This window comes from Priapulus caudatus, unplaced genomic scaffold, assembly GCF_000485595.1.
Source record: "Priapulus caudatus unplaced genomic scaffold, Priapulus_caudatus-5.0.1 Scaffold1087, whole genome shotgun sequence".
Taxonomy (NCBI): Eukaryota; Metazoa; Priapulida; class Priapulimorpha; order Priapulimorphida; family Priapulidae; genus Priapulus; species Priapulus caudatus.
In genome coordinates, this window is record NW_014578148.1 from 44,581 (window position 1) to 59,636 (window position 15,056).

The window sequence follows — 15,056 nt, forward strand, 5'->3', positions numbered from 1 at the left end:
TAGATATAGATATAGATATAGACATAGACATAGATATAAATATAGATATAGATATAGACATAGATATATTTGGAAAGCCATCCCCTTCCAAAATCATTTTCAAACATTTCAAATACACAATTTTAATCAATTTAAACATTTCAATTAATTAATAAAAATACAAATTTACTTTATATGTTCGAGAAATTAAATTCAAAATTTAAAATCAATTCACGAATAACAAATCAATTTATTTACTTGAAATTAATTCACAACTTTCCAAAATAATTGCCTGGAGTACAAATTCCTTACATCATTGTAAAAATTTATTTTCTAATGTACAATTTATTTTCAAACAACAAAACCAATTTACTAACTTGCATTGTAATTGACTATTGAGAACATGTTACATAACTCACAAATGTTCAAATTAATTTACAGAATAACGAATCAGTTCACTAGTTTGAATTAATTATTCGTTTAACATTTAATTACCGAAAGGCGAATCTATCTGTGGTTTCAGAATTATTAGGTAACAACGACAAATGTATAGCTTAATTACAAATCTACTCATACAGCTTTCAAAACATTATAAACGTTTACAATCAAAGAGCTCATTTAACACAATCCAATTTATTGCACACTTCGAATCTATTCAAGACCTCTGAAATCACTTACTAACGCTTACAATATTGCGCCCACTCTGTTGTTTCTGGTCGTGTGCGAAACTATCAGGAACTTCGAATCAATTCATAGGACTTGCAATCTATGCACTACACTTTCCGAACCAGCCAACTCACAACTAACTTCAAATCAATTCATTATAAAAGTGCCGGTGCTTCAGCTCGGATGGATACGCTAGTGGTACCACGCTGGCAATCAGCCAATCAGCGCTGGGACAGGGTAAGAATGAGATATCGTATTTGAGTGTATGCGTGCGCTTGAATGTTGTATTTCTCATTAGAAGGTTAGAACTTATTGCAATTGTTAATTTCAGAAAACAAGATCTTTTCTGAATCGACAGTGTAAACGGCTCGTTCGAGGTGCGTTGCTGGTGCGCCGGAAATTTTCAGAAAGAAAGCCTACTTTTTTGTTGCAAACTCACATTGCAAATTGGCCATTTCGAGTGTCTGCTGGGAAAATGTTGTTTACAAGAAAAATTATGGGTATGGAGGAATTTTTTTGGTAATAACATATATTGTGTCACTTGCGACTTGGATTCAGAGGATGGCATTCTTATTTGTAAAAAAAAAATTCTGCTATTTATGGGAATTTTTTTCGCTAAGTATGGCCGCCTATGGAGAATGATTTCCATGCTGGTACCTATTGGCGGATTTTGCACAGGGGAGAGATTCCACAGTGGAATTGGCGGCCGGAAATGACGTCAATTTTTCTAATAAGGTTTTCTAAAAAAAAATTCTAATGATTTTTTAGAGTTAGGGTTAGGTTTAGGGTTAGGGTTAGGGTTAGGGTTAGGGTTAGGGTCACAATGCACCTTAAAACAGGAGTTTGAGAGTTTGAGTCCGTACGGACGTGACGTCATTGAGCGACGATTCGCACCCGGCTGAGCCCCGATTCGCAACCTAGAGCTAAAATTAGGGGTGCCTAGTAAACATATCATATCGCACCTTTCAGCCGGCTGCGACGATTCTGGCCGCCATTGCTGTGTGGAATCTCTCCCCTGTGTCGTACTCCTATTGGCGCTTTCGAGGATCCGAGGATTCGAGGATTTTTACCACCCTGCGGGAAGCGTGGTACTGGTTACTTTGGTAGTAAATATATTTCGTATTTATTTAGCATTATATTTTATTGAAGCGCTCCAAGTGCCTGTGGTCTACAGCAGCTGCTGTAAACAAACACATCTTTCCCGCAGGCGTGATTTTATTTTCTAGGATAATTAAGTAAATAGGGCTCTAGTGAGCGCTGCCATTAGTTGAGCTTGTTTCGTCGCTCAATGACGTCACAGTGTGGTAATATTCATGGCCCATCCATAATTAATAATCCTATTAATCCTGAATAGCCGACCGCGTAGAGCACTAACGTCAGGGCTTAAAGGTCGTTGGATCTAATCCCATCTTTTTTTAAATTATTTTCCTGTTTTCTGTATTTTTATTTCATTTAACTATTTTTTCCAATTAACGCAAATGTTTACATGATTTATTTACAACAATTTTAATAACAACAATTATTTTACAACAATTAAATTTTTTTTTTTAATAGGGTTAGGGTTAGGGTCACAATGCACCATAAAACAAGAGTTTGAGGCACGTGATTTGTATCAACAAATGGCAGCGCTTACTAGAGCCCTATGTTCTTGATTATCCTAGGGAAAAAAATCACGTTTGCGGGAAAGATGTGTTTGTTTACAGCAGCTGCTGTAGACCACAGGCACTTGAAGCGTTTCACTAAAATATAATGCTAAATAAATACGAAATTCTATTTACTACCAAAGTAACCAGTACCACGCTTCCCGCAGGGTGATAAAAATCGGATCCTCGAAAGCTCCAATAGCGTATCCATCCGAGCTGAAGCATCCGGGCACTTTTAGAATGAATTGATTTGAAGTTTAGTGTGTAGTTGGCTGGTTCGGAAAGTGTAGATGAATAGATTGCAAGTGCTATGAATTGATTCGAAGTTTCCTGAATAGTTTGCACACGCGACCGGAAACAACAGGTGGGCGGCAAATTGTAAACGTTAGTAAGTGAATTTCAAGAGGTCTTGAATAGAGAAGTTGCATAAATTGATTGTTAAATGAGCTCTTTGATTGTAAACGTTTATATATGTTTTGAAAGCTGTATGAGTAATTTGTAATTTAAGCTATACATTGTCGTGTTTTACCCTAATAATTCTGAAACCAATAGATAGATTCGCATTTCTGGTGATTAATGTTAAACGTAATAAATTATGTTTAAAACTTAGTGAACTGATTCGTTGTTCTGTAAATTAATTTAAAACTTATAATTTTTATTGTTAGGGTCATGAACAAGATTTAACATTTGTGAGTTTATGTAACATGTTCGCCAATTAAATTGCAAGTTAGTAAATTGGTTTGTTGTTTGAAAATAAATTGTACATTTAGAAAATGAATTTTTACAATGATGTAAAGGAATTTGTACTTCAGGGCATATTTATATTTGGATAAGTTTGTGCTGGATCTCCGGTTCATAATATGTGGCCAAGTGAAGGTGATAGATGATAGAATTAGGTCTTGCCTACTCTTCGGCTCCTTTATCTCGGTGTCTGCACATTATGATCCTTCTTCTGTCCGATCATATCATATCGCCGTTTTTCCATCGTTTCCTCGCGGCTTTCCGTCTCCGTTCAGGGAGCATAGCTTCGGATCGCTGTCTCGGCGATATCAGTTCTTCTTAATCGGTAACTCCGCCTGCGTAGCGCTTATAGTTAAATCAACTCATGCTGAGTAGCTAGTGTCATGCCAACTCAGGTTATCCGAATTTCTTCTTGGTTTATACATTTACTGTTCAACTTTCGTACTTATTCTCTACGAGAGGATAGTTACATCGCTTCTCTCTCTCGTGAGATAAGCACACTTCAGTGTTCTCGTCGGAGTATTATACCTTCTATGCTTCTCATACTTCTTCGCTTGCCCTTGGTAAGCAATTTTCTTCTGTTGCGTCCCTCTCCGGTCGTAGAATCTTCCTCCTCTTTTTTCTACGATGTTCGTGTTGGAAATGATTTTTGGAACGGTAGTTTAACCGCGCCGTGTATAGGTCGGGGTTCTCTCCTCTCTCTCATCTCTCAATTCATTTTCGAATTGCTTCTCTAGGGAGATATTTATATTCTATCGCTCAGACTCTCTATCTATTTTAATATGCGCTGAGTGTCGTTTCTTCGTCCTCCTTATTCTTTACTTGATTAGTGTCCGTATTATCTGAGTCATCGTTTTATACATAGATATTCATTACTCCTACACCCCCTTAGGGGGTAGTTGACGCCTATGGAGGTTTAGCTTGCGCAACTATCGCGCTCTTCGCGAGCGCAATACATTATTCTCAAGTCGCGAGCGCGGGTCTAAGTGTGTTCTACAGGTGATGGGTCTCCCTTTCGTCAGGGACTTCTAGACTATATCGGCACTACCAAACACGCTCGCAGTCGATATTTGTATGATCGTCTAGCTACATGTATTATGAATACATCTGGCTCCTCGCATAGCTCGACAGCGGATATGTGATATCCATCTCATATACGGGACTTTGTGTCCTTCGGAAACATCCGTAATTGAGAGTTAATCTTTGTGCTCACGTGTGGAATATTATAATATGATTTTGCTCTACTCTCTGCTTCTGGAATTTATGTTGTAGATACCATGTACCCTTGTAACCATATATTGATATCCTTGTGCTGAGAAGCGATAATAACTAAAGCGCTCAACTTTGTTGTTTGTAATTAACTTTCATTGCATTTGAAATGCTTTAAATGGATTTAAGAATTGGTGTTATTATGAAATATGTTATTATAATCCGCATTTTGTGTTAGAAGGTGGGAGTGGCTCTTAGCATATGATTCTCCACGCAGGTTCCTGGCATACATCTTCCAGTGTCGTTCATGTGTGGTAGGGATTTGTCGTTCGTTGACCAATTAAGATTAGCAGATCTGCTGGCATTCCAATTTCTCGGCCGAAACATCATCAAGTTCGGGATGTGCATCTCCTAGTGTCGCTCTGGATCCTGCAACATGGATAGTTCGAATACGCTGCAGAATTACAGAGCGAGATCGCAAGCACCAAGCAAATTATAGAAGTGAGATGGAACGTCCAAGTCCGAGTTACTAACGGGCTCGTGTTTCTAGTCTAGAATTCACCTACGTCCATTTGCTTATAAGTGGTTTTCGTATCGTGGCGATAGTTAACGCTCTCGCCACATGTGCTCTACTTGTCTCTTGTGGGGACTTGTGTCGGCTCCGGTTATTTGTGATATAGGCCCACGCTATAGTCCACTCTTGCCACGTACTTGGACTTGTGTTCTCATCGTGACTCCCGGACTCGCAATACTATTACACAGCATTCAATGCAGTGGCACATACCGGCGTTCTAGTGAGAGAGCTTGTCGCGGATTGGTTTTTGTCCCGCGTTACAACGGTCTGTGAGTGCATTGTACGCATCGGAGGCCTTCTCGTCGGTTGACAGATGGACAGTCTCGGGAAGATTTACAGGCCCTATAAACTTCGTGGTCGGGAATTACACGTCGGAGCGGTATGCCTGGTGTTTAGTGGGGAGGGGTAACGCGCGTCAGCTGTGTGTAGTTGCTGGCATGATTGTGGGTGATTCAGCTGCAGGCCAACGCGCGTGAACAGCATTCGATACTGATGTTCCTCTCGACTGAGTAATAACTCTCCGCTCGGGCACGACCGGAGGCGGATTGTATGTAGTTGTTGCGTCGTCGGTCGGTATGTGGTTTTCCAGAAAATCGATCGCGGTTCTCTTCGGGCGTCTTTCGTCCGTTTTTGGGCATGTGCGCATAGTATCGCACTTTGCGGCACCTCGCGCATTGCTCTCCACGTAGAGCCTGGCGAAGTTGAATCGGTTCTGGCGAGTGTTTTTGATGGTCTTCAGACTCTGAGATGTCCTGCCATCCTCCCTGGCAGTGCAGCAACTCTATGCTCTTTCGGCGCATCACAAAGCGGGTGCTACTGCTGCATTAATCGTTACGCTGAGTTCGCTTTCGGGGTCCACTTTCGGTACAGGATATCCCTCGCTGGAAGTCCGTTCGTTCAAAGTAGACATCCCAGTCAGCAATCTTTCTCTTCGTTGATCGAGCCTCGGCCAAGGCATCGTATGACGTTCCGGGTCAACGTGTTTTCGTTGAAAATCGCGGAATCAGCCTGAAGAGTGAGCGTCTCCCTGCTGCCCGCTCCACGGGCCTAGCTGGATTCCATGCTGGTTGTGGTCGCGGCTGTTCGCGGTTCCATAGCGTACATGCTTCCTTCGGTCGTTTCGTCCGCGGCTTCAGACGAGGCGGTCTCCTTCGGCTATTCTGCGTCCGTCCGCCAGGTCTTACTCGTGTCCACCCGCCCGTAGCGATGACTCTTTGTCTTCGTCTTACCGATTCCGCGGACTCTTCTCCTCGTCCTCCGTCGGTCTGATATCGGCCTTTTAGAGTCCGGTGGGTTCTTCGGCCGTTCCTTTCGCTCTCGGCCTATATACCGTTCACTTTGCTTTCGCGTACCTTGTGTGTCTCGTGTGCTCGTCATGCTCTCCTGTATTCCGTCTTTAGGTCTCACCGCATCTTCACTGTCTCCTCGGCGACGGTGTCTCAGCGCTCCTCGGTGTTACTGTCATGTGTTGTCGCCTTTCCTGTCCTTCGTGATATATACTAGTGTCTCGGCCGTCCCGTCTCTCGTCTCACGGTAATTATTGCTCTTTGCGCTTTCGCCCTCGGGACGATTTCTCTCCGCGTAGTGTAGTCTTCTGTGGTCTGTGTCTCGGCTCCTCTCGACTCGATTCCTTTCTGCTGGATTGGCGTCTCTTGCTGGTTTTTCCGCGGCGGCCATTCGGCGCTTCTCCTTCTTTAGGCGGATCTCGTTCCCGTGGCCTTCTGGTCAGGCTTCTATAGGTAACCATTGCCCGTCGTGCCGAATGTTGCCGTCTACCTTTTCGTCGGAATCGCTGCTCGGTCTCGGTGAGTAACGTCGTGGGCCAATGCGTGGCTCTGCGCCGCTCTCCTCTGAGTTATCGATGCGCCTGACCATCTCCGATTGCGGACTCCTTGCTAGAGTTCTGTTCTACGCGGCTCGTGTCGTGCGCTCCCGGATAGTATTTCTTATGCACTGGCTTTCTTTTTATGCTCTCGGTTGTCACGTGTGAGCTATAGGCTTGTTTTTCTCTTTGCTGGCTAGCCTCTCCACGTAATCGCGGTCTGGCTAGTCACCTTTCGGTATCCCCGAGTATCCGTGGATGATACGACTGCCCGGGCGGCATCGCGGCAGGGCCAGCTGAGATTATAAATTACTCCGCACGCGAGTGGTTCCTCGCAAATATGTTCCCTTCGCGCACGGTTAGGGAGGGCGTATGGCGCGATGAACCTAACTCCAGTGTACTCGGCCTGCGAGTTGAGGGGCGGCGATAGAACTCCGGCGGTGAGGCGAAGAGTTTCGCCAAAATGGAAGGTCGAAGCTGGAACTGACGCCTCGTGAGCTCGCCGGAGTGAGGCTGCTCGCGGATAAGAAATCATCTCCCACGATGCGATTGACGAAGGTTTCGCCGAGGAAGGGCGAAGCTGAACTAACTCCGTGAGCTTCGCCGGGAGGCAGGGTCGTGCGATCTATCTGCTCGTGGTATTGCGTAATATTGCTGATTATTGCGTATTATGAGCGAGGGCTGGGTTCATTGCGCGGACACCCCGCACGAAGGCGCTGCCACGCCCAAGAGATGGCCGCCTTCGATCTGGCGCGCCGCGCCCACTGTCCCGCAACTAACCCACGCGTTCCACATCCTCGGTTTCACCGCGACCACCTGTAACGTCGTTTCTCTTCCCTGGCTGTCCGTTGACTTGACTTGCCAGCATACCATTGGCCCGTAACCGTATAGGTCCGGTGGCGCCGTCTGGGTCTGTCGCCCCTGCACCAGCCGGCAGTTAACACCCTCGTCCTTTTACGCAGTTTGTCTACAAGTGATCGCGACGAGGCAGAGCGCCAAACACGCGCAGCGCCACGGGAAAGGGGGAGGATTCGGTCACGAATGAGATATACGGAAGGGATGGGGTGCGCGGTCACGAAGTGAGAAGTAATATAGTAAATAATTATGCGAAGTAAGGTTTAATATTTATTAGGTTTAATGCGTGCTAAAACAAGCAATTAACACATTTAACCAACACTACAGCACAGCAACACGCTTCGCACCGAGCCCGACTCGTGTCATCATCCGCGCGCGATTTCGACGCGCAAGACCATCATGCACCGTAAACACGCGAGACTATAATCACTACGTGCGATTTTGAACGCCAGTTGCTTGATACATGACATAATAAGTTCGAAATAACAGATCACTTCGCTTATCTGTATAGACGCTCTAACGAGGAGTGTCACTTTTGGTGGGGCCCCTGGCTGTACAAATGATGCGAAAGCTCGGTTCGCGGGGTGATGCCACTTTGTTGAGCCGAAAAACCCCGCGACGTTGTCAACTTAGCCTTGCTGTAGTAACGGAGTTTAGCCTCATCACAACTCTCCGATTGTGTACTGCGCACACTCACCGCACACGCCCAGCATATTATTATCTACTACATCAGTTATACAGCCATCGCCTAACGCAACATACGCCAGCTATTATTATTCCCCTCATATACAGCCTGCTCGCTAACAACATACGACCAGCATATATTACTATGCCCCCTCAGTATACACGCCATCAGTACACAAAACACACGCACCAGCTACCCCCTCCCCCCACTCTCCAATTATGTACTTACCCCCTCCACGTATACAGCAGCTTTCAGCTAACAACATACGCCAGCTATATTATTTACCCCCTCAGGATTAGCGCGCCTATACAGCATCAGATATATGAAACACTAATAGTAATACTAATACACCATTAGTCTAGCCTATGATTCATGGATGTCTCAGTCTTGAATATTTCAAGCACGCCTTGGTAAACGTACCTATTCTACCTCCCTACAGCGTATACACTTCCGGCCACCACTACTCTGCTAGTACTGTTACGCGCACTTATTGAAGATCTCGCATTGAATGATCCACGACATCTGCCGAACACTATTACAAGTAATGCACATGCCACGATTTGATATCGCCCGCACACATTCTATAAACACAGACTGCTCTCCACAGTAAACCTCCGGACGTGATCTCCTCTTTGTTCGCGCCCTTTTCGGCTATTGTTTGTGCACTTCCTGGAACTGTCATCTGCAGAAGTGGATATACACGATTGGTCTCATTGCCGGTACACTCACTAGCGCCATCTCTCGTGAGATAAACTATAAACACCCGCTTACAGCATCGCACCAGATCTAAAAGCGAATCTTGCCTTGACAATACCTTATTATTACATTAGACACTCCGTTTGACAGTAACCACAAACGAGTTAATATAGCGTAGGGCAGCAAATAAATAGCTGAGAAAAACGTAAATCGGTATTTATGCCGTGCGCAGCGTGCGAAATGGAAAGCGTGATTAACTTTCGTCCACTCTTCACATTTCACCCGGCGTGAATGGCGGCTGCAGCAAGAACATTTGCGAACAACAGAGGATTAATCGAAAAGAAGACACGAGAGACATCTAACTAACTTTTTTCCCCGTGAGCTCCGCGCCGGAACAACTTTCACATTGACGTACGTTCTTTCAATTCTAACGCGCTCTTCGCACCTTTGTGCGTTCTGTGCAACGCGCACGCACTATTGGGTGACGTGAGCGTCTTCTCATGCGTAGGGTGCACGCACGCGCCGATCGCACCTGCCACGACACGCTACCGCAGTGCGGTCATCTCAGTGTTAGGTTAGTAAGTTTAATTCTGGCGTAGTATACCCACCTGGTGCGCGTATCTGCCGCGCACGTCGCGTGCGATAGAAAGCGTGAATTACGTTCATCACCTATCACATATCGACCCCTCGTGCGGTTGCTAGAATAACATTAGCGAACAAGGAGTGACTAACGGACTGAGGACGTGAAAACACGCGCGACTAGACGCAAGGTGGAGCCGCCTCGCTCGCTCGCACAAGATGGCGGTTTCGTGATGGAAATGTGACCAGACTATAACGGAGGAATGATGGCAGTGCCGGATGCTAGAAACCCTTGAATCAGTGTAAAGACTGGATACCTTTGGGAGCACGCAGAGCTCGTACGCGCACCCGTAGCAGAGGACTTAATCGGAGCAATCTCCGCCTCGATCGTGACTGGCTCTCCATAGACAACTGCCAAGCTAGGTCTATTCATCGAGTACTTTTCACTCTCGCCAAACCCGTTCCGATTACCATTGTGTGCATCGACTGCGTTTCAAATACGCGTGACTCGAACTGTCACTCGAACAGGACTCGAGTACGGGCTCTCTACATTCAACTATCTACAGACGCGCTAGGGCTCGACCATATGCGATAACCACAAGGTTACGATGCCGTGCGGCAATACATGGATCAATCGTCAACTAAATTATGTTAATGAGCTTCGCGAAGCGCATACGATACTCTTCTATTAGAAAGAGAACAGTGCGCGTCATATAATAGGTCTAAGCAATTACCGTTCTTTTTCGTGCGCGTGAAGGACAAGAACGCAGATCACACTTATGCTGTGTATATGACGGTGCGGCGTGTTCTTTCTCATTTTACCTGTACATATACTATTCTTAGATCCGCAGACACTGCTTTGCAGACGGCACAGTGTACGGCACTTTCCATGCTGGCTACTCGGTGCTCATCTCATCCGATTCGCGCTCGTGGGTGGCGGGGGGAGCAATCAAACATCTTTTCATTCTAGAGAACGGGCCCTCTGGTTGGGCCGCTGTCCGTATATCTACCATTTCATCGGACATACGTCGCTGTCAGCCGATCTGGCGACGTGTTCCGCTCTATCTTGTCGATGGCGGCGGCTATTAGATGCGTCGGACGGTAAAAGCGCCGTCTCGCTCTCACTGGGCTCGTCTGTGCAGACACCTGGCATTTGTCGTCACGCTGTCGTGCGCGTCCACACAATGTTCTGCCGTCGCTCGCTTCGCTGGCATCCTTGGCTTCGTAGAATTTCGGGAGCATGTTTATTCGGCTAGCTTATTGTTTAGACGACTTGTTACTGCTCCTCTAATATATATGTGCCGCGATGAGACCTGGCAAGTTAAATGAGTATTTGCGTGCGCGTGTACGATGAGTGCGTATGCGTACAAAGAATGAGTTCCTGGGTCGGTTAATGCGTCTTCGCGATGAGCATTCCGGTGTCTTTGAGCTCGTACACCAGATTCTATCCCATGTGATGTCTACAATTTCCCGTCTTGAAAACGGAATTGCGTGAATGGCTGCGAGCGATTATATTTGGATACTGACTTGTGTTTGTGGTGTAGACGTGTCTATATCTATGTCTATATCTATATCTTTTATATAGAACTACTTATATATAGGGGGATACCTATAGATAGTCGGGACTACCTCGCGCAACATTTCATGCTCTAATTCACAGGGAGGGCTTCATATTGCACAACACGCAGTCGTATTTGTATATCACTACCAACTTTTTCGAGGCAATCCAAGAACCCCGCTTCCTGTTGCGATATTGATCGGACGCGTTCAGGACCGAAGCATCCGCTCGCAGTTCTGCCGGAAGTCGTATCGAGCGGGGATTTAGTAATGTACTTTCCGGCAAAAAGCGAGGCGACGCGGCAACGTCGCACGTGCGAGCCGAGCTGTGCGCGCGATTGAACGACGATTACTCCGCGGCGTTCCGCACATATTTACGCGAAGATCGATCAAAGATCGATGATGCGTTCGACTAACGAAGCGTGCGTACAGGTACGCATTTCTAAATTAGTGGGGTATATACGCCCTAGTATTTATCTTTGGGTTAGTTTCAAATTATGCGCGACGACGTCGGGTTGATGCAATAAAACAGAGAGACAAAATACGGTCGTAACGATGGTAGGCGATGCTTCGCGTTAACAATAACACACGAGCCGCTCGCTCGTATATGTATCCGCTATGCGTCGTATATGTATAGCATATGCGCAGTTCTTACGCAGTCTGTTATTTATATACGCCGCGGCAGGCGCGAGCACAGCTGGTATAGCAGTACGTACGCGCCGATAGCAGGATTCATCTCTGACGGAGGCGGGATACATGAGTAAGTAGCTGCTGCCTGTTCAGACCCGCGGCCCGCCCCGACCTCTCAGTATAGCCCATGCTCACGGAGTAACCGGCATCGGGAATTCGTCCTGGTAAGTGCCGCTGCGAGTGCTATACCGAGATGGTAAAATATCGTGCAGGATGCATGGTGATCCGTCTCTCATAATATTATCTGAATTTGTTTGACATCACGTTCATGTTGTAGGACGCCGGTTGTGTGATTTCGCATGGTAAGTTGATAGTGCTGTACGAGTCTCCGCGGACGGATACAGGACAACTCTGGTGGCAGTCCAACGACATATACGTCTCCAAGTCGGGATTTGTGCGAAAGAATGAAATGAAGTCGTGATTTGTGCAACAGAATGAAATGAAGTCGTGATTTTGCGAATTGCGACATGTCAAGTCGAAAAAATCTTTTGTTCATCACGAGATTCAAACAATGGTTCCCACACGTCGACCGAAATGGATCATGTGACCCACAAGATACCAACACCAGAAAACGGGACATAAATAGCCGAATTCTCAACGGCCGATGAAGAAGACACGATTACGTGGTTTTTCGATCTAGACGCGGGTCCGATGACAAATCTTCGCGTGGAGATCAACGCGAGGATTCGTAAGAAGACTTCGTTTACGTACTCGGAGAGATCGTGAACCATGGCACCGAGTCGGTGCAGGCAGTGTTGAATTTCGGAGCTCGGCAGCGGGGCCGAAGAGGCGGTACGGGAAGGTCCGCATCGCAGCGAGCGGCTATTACTGGCTCGCGGCGGGCCGGGAAACCCGACACGGCGTCTGCTGTTCTCTTTCCCGCTGGATTATTCAACAGGATTTCTTCAGGCTCCGTTTATGACGCATCCGATCCAGCATTTCTCCGCCCCCTCTCGATCTGCCTTCCTTGCCCTCGCTCTCTGTTTGTCTGACTGTCCGTCCATCCGTCTATCCGTCTGTCTGTCTGTTTGTTTGTCTGTCTGTCTGTCTGTCTGTCTGTCTGTCTGTCTGTCTGTCTGTCTGTCTGTCTGTCTGTCTTCTGGTCTGTCTGTCTGTCTGTCTGTCTGTCTGTCTGTCTGTCTGTCTGTGTCTGTCTATCTGTCTGTCTGTCTGTCTGTCTGTCTGTCTGTCTGTCTGTCTGTCTGTCTGTATGACTGTCTATCTGTCTGTTTGTCTGTCTGTGTGCATGGGACGGAGGGGCGTGCTTCCTTATCTGTGTCTCTTTCTCCCATCCTATCTCTCTCTCTTCAATTCTAAACCATGTCTCGTTTTGTCAGTATTTAATTTTCTCTCCTTCTCCTAATTGTTCAGAAACGTTTTCATAGCCCGATCTGTTTTCTTAGTATGCGGGAATGCGAAAGTATTTATATTTACAATGCTGTTTTTTTATATTTTTAACGCTCGCTGAAAAGTGGTTCGCGCTGCGTTCTGACGCAGCCACCGTGTGTATACTTGCCGAGTTCTCATGGACTCCGGATTTGCATAAGGTCTTTTCAAGATGTACGGTAAACGATTTTTTCAATTTTAATGTTTGTTCTTTTGGTCGTTCACCGGGTCTACACTCTTAACGGCACTATCTATATGGGACAAATTTTGGGCCGTATTTCTTAATTGCCACCCACAGTAATATCGCATTTCTACTAACGGAAGCGCCAGGAATCGCGGCGGGTCGCTCGTAGTAAACTCTGCCAGCTGTACATGGCATGTGACATCATCTATTAATAGGCAGACGCTGCTGAGTTCGGGTGGGATGCTGAAGCACTGACCCGCTATGTGGTCCGTGAGTAAAAGCCAGCCGTAGCAACGAACTCTTTATCAATTTACCCTAAGGCGCAGAACTCCCGCGAAAAAAAAACACATTCCAGCTCTTACCGAGAAACAGAACACGACGACGATGTGAAGTTATCCTAGCTCGATGTCGCCTGCTTTTAATTTTCCACGTAGTAACGTCGCTAATGATCTTTTCGCGGTGCAGAGTAGAGCCGTACAGATTCTTGTTCCATCTTAGTCAGCGGGATATATCCGCTCGTACTGAAGTGAGAGCAATGTACCCGTACACAGTGATATTCCCTCTTGCTGCTTACACCACCTAGTGTTTAGACCAGGGGTTCTTAACCTGTGGTCCATGGACCATTTGGGGGGTCCGTGGATGCATGGGCTTCAGGAGGTCCTTGAACCAGGCGCATAAAATTGTGTGTTTATGTGCTTATGTGCATTTTTCTAGTGAGGAGTCCGTAGCTTTCACCAGATTCTCAAAGGGGTCCATGACTCAAAAAAGGTTAAGAACTACTGGTTTAGACCATCCGCCTACAATGGAAATCCGACAGTTATGACTCGGAATGTTAATCTGTTCAATGTTTCTCAGGTCCGTTACTCTCTAAAGTTGTAATTAACATATAATAACTTGTTGTACTTAATATAATAGGCGGCCATACTTACGAAAAAATTCCCATAAATCAGCAGAAGTTTTTTTTACAAATAAGAATGCCATCCTCTGAATCCAAGTCGCAAGTGACACCATATATGTTATTACCAAAAAAATTCCTCCATACCATAATTTTTCTTGTAAACAACATTTTCCCAGCACACACTCGAAATGGCCAATTTGCAATGTGAATTTGCACAAAAAATAGGCTTTCTTTCTGAAAATTTCCCGGCCGCACCAGCAACGCACCTCGAACGAGCCGTTTACACTGTCGGATTCAGAAAAGATTCTAGTTTCTGAAATTAACAATTGCAATAAGTTCTAACCCTTTCTAATGAGAAATACCAAATTCAAGCGCACGCATACACTCAAATACGATCTCATTCTTGTCCTCCTTCTCGTTCTCCTTCTTGTCCTCCTTGTCCTCGATCTCATTCTTCTCATTCCTGTCCCAGCGCTGATTGGCTGATTTGCCAGCGTGGTACCAATAGCGTATCCATCTGAGCTGAAGCATCCGGGCACTTTTAGAATGAATTGATTTGAAGTTTGGTTTTTAGTTGGCTGGTTCGGAAAGTGTAGTGAATAGATTGCAAGTCCTATGAATTGATCGTTTGGCACACGGACCGGAAACAACAGAGTGGGCGGCAAATTGTAAACGTTAGTAAGTGATTTCAGAGGTCTTGAATAGATTGGAAGTTGCATAAATTGATTGTAAACGTTTATATATGTTTTGAAAGCTGTATGAGTAATTTGTAATTTAAGCTATACATTTGTCGTTTGTTACCTAATAATTCTGAAACCAACAGATAGATTCGCATTTTAGTACAGCTGCTATCGTCCAAAAAATAGCTGAATTGTTCACTTTTGTGATAAAA

General features: G+C 45.7%; 1 protein-coding gene and 1 long non-coding RNA gene across 4 annotated transcripts in view; one reads left to right on the forward strand and one right to left on the reverse strand.

Moving 5' to 3' along the window:
* Positions 1 to 2,446: 2,446 nt before the first annotated feature.
* On the reverse strand, positions 2,447 to 14,746 carry LOC106815310. Its single transcript, XR_001394730.1, has 3 exons — positions 14,667 to 14,746; positions 8,841 to 8,843; positions 2,447 to 2,473 (listed from the first exon to the last, which is right to left on the reverse strand). It is a non-coding gene; the product is annotated as an uncharacterized LOC106815310 (long non-coding RNA).
* LOC106815309 (E3 ubiquitin-protein ligase TRIM56-like) overlaps positions 11,767 to 15,056 on the forward strand; it is a 14,090-nt gene continuing 10,800 nt past the window's right edge. Inside the window, exon 1 of one of the 3 annotated variants that reach the window (XM_014819753.1) lies at positions 11,767 to 11,860. The gene's annotated coding sequence lies outside the window, so the exon portion shown is untranslated. Of the gene's footprint in view, positions 11,861 to 11,902; positions 11,999 to 12,956; positions 13,262 to 15,056 lie in introns of those variants that run through there. The other 2 variants (XM_014819755.1, XM_014819754.1) reach the window with 2 other exon arrangements.